Genomic DNA, 2,131 nt, shown 5'->3' on the forward strand with positions numbered 1-2,131 from the left:
ATTCTAAACAGGGATAACAATATGAATGGGCCTAAAGCCCATTCTTGGCCCAAATGGGCCTACACGCTCATGTGGCCCTTTTAGCCCAAATCTAGCCACAGATATGAGATTCACCTAGCCTAGTCCAATATTTACTACACAATCAAACAACTTATCCAATTGGGCCAGTAGGCCCATTGCGCCCACATGGCCCCTTTCGGCCCATCGCGTCCCGAAGTAGCCATCTTACAGCTAGAGTAGTGAGAAATACACACCTAATAGGAGACTGGAGTTAATCCGCCCTCCAAGCACTCTTAGCCGACGCCCAACCCAAACGAGTATGCCTTAAAACGAAAGGGGTCAGCCAAGAAAGGTACCTTTACTCTTCTCATGGTTCTCTCTATTTAAAGCCAGCTTCGCATCCACTCTTATGTTAGCTTCCCAATGTGGGATCCCTTCAATATCAGAGTTTAAATTCAACACCAACTCTTGACGCCCCCTGTTAGCAAAATAAATGCTCTTTGCTCGCCATGAGTTTCGAACCCTGGACCTCCTTACCAACTCTCTAATGCCACCTTCTTGCCTCTTATGTGGCGCTACTTTGCCACTAGACCACAAGGCTTTTTGTGGCATAATTTCTCCAACAATATTCTTAAGGCCTACCTACTACACCCAGGGTTTGATTCACCTTAAACCAAAATTTTTGCTAGAGTCCGTGTTTGAACCTGGACTTCTCCAACACTTCTCAGCACACTTAACCACTAAAACAAGCCTTCATTAACGAAATTTACATGTACAACAAAATATTATAAGCTGCCTTCAACAGCTCCCATGCTCAAGGCCCAAAACTTCTAGGCCCAAATTCAGGGTGTTACAGCCGCCTAATTTGCTCGAAGATCATCAGACGTCAGAGGCATCGATCACACTATCAACTGAAGCACTTGGTATAGTTGGTTTTATTATTTTAATATGGCATGTATAGGGCTTAGACTTTTGAGTTTTGTGTCAATGTTAATTTAGCCAAGGTGTTAGCTTGGGATGAATCCCTTAGTTTTGTATAAAGCGTGGGATAGTGGCTAATATTCATTATTGATATATGTAAATTATGATATTTTCATGAATGAGTTAATGCCTTGTGTGGCTAATTAGACTTCGTGCTGTTGTGTGGATTTGTCATGTTAGATGTTATGTAAGTTGAGGCCAATAAGGGTGGCAAAAAGGCTTGGTAAATAGCCTTATCTTGTCCACACAGGTAGACACACGGGCATGTGTGACACACGGCCAGCCCCATGGGCGTGTTGTTCGGCCGTGTGTCTCCTACACGTTAAATTTGCAAGTTAGTATGTATGGTAGTAAACACACGGGCAGAGACACGGCTATGTGTCTCAACCGTATAAAGGGCACGGCCTAGCACACAGGTGTGTGCCTTCGCCGTGTGAACCTTAAGGATTGCTGACGTCAGAAATAGAATGTCTTGGTTTTCAAACACAAGCTGAGACACGGGCATGTCGAGGCTGTGTAAGGGACACGAGCCATGGACACGGGCGTGTGCTATGCCATGTGAAAACCCTGTAGGTTCGAATTGAAAAATAAATCTACACGAGTAAGGGACACGGGCGTGTCCTTAGGTGCTTAGGCCGTGTGTGTCACACGGGCCATTAGCACATCCATGTTCAAGTTCCACACAGGTGTATTGCCCATCCACAAAGGCTTGTGCCTTGTTTCAAAGGTCATTTTCCTTGTGTTGGTTAAAGGACCCGAGTTGGCCCCGAGTGGTTTCCAAGAGATGTTTTGGGCCTTGTAGGCCCATGATAAGAAGTTTTAGACAAATTTTGAAAATTTTTTAATTTTTAACGGGCTCATATGATCCGACTTGTACATGTGTATATGATTTGTGAACGGTAATGCCTTGTACCCAGTATCGGCTTCGAACCCGGGGTAGGGCTGTTACAAATCTTCTGTCTCCATCGTGATGATGTCTTTCCAAAGGTAGTAAAAGAGTTTTATGCCCGCATTACTTCTCTTGACAATGTATTTATATACGTGTGTAGCGCATCAGTTCTATTTGATGAGGACTCTATAAATGTCGAATATGGACTGTCTGAAAGTCCTAACGAGCATGTTGACATTGTGAATACAATGTCCCTAGAGC

Source organism: Gossypium arboreum, chromosome 12 (genome assembly GCF_025698485.1).
Source record: "Gossypium arboreum isolate Shixiya-1 chromosome 12, ASM2569848v2, whole genome shotgun sequence".
In the NCBI taxonomy this organism is placed as follows: domain Eukaryota; kingdom Viridiplantae; phylum Streptophyta; class Magnoliopsida; order Malvales; family Malvaceae; genus Gossypium; species Gossypium arboreum.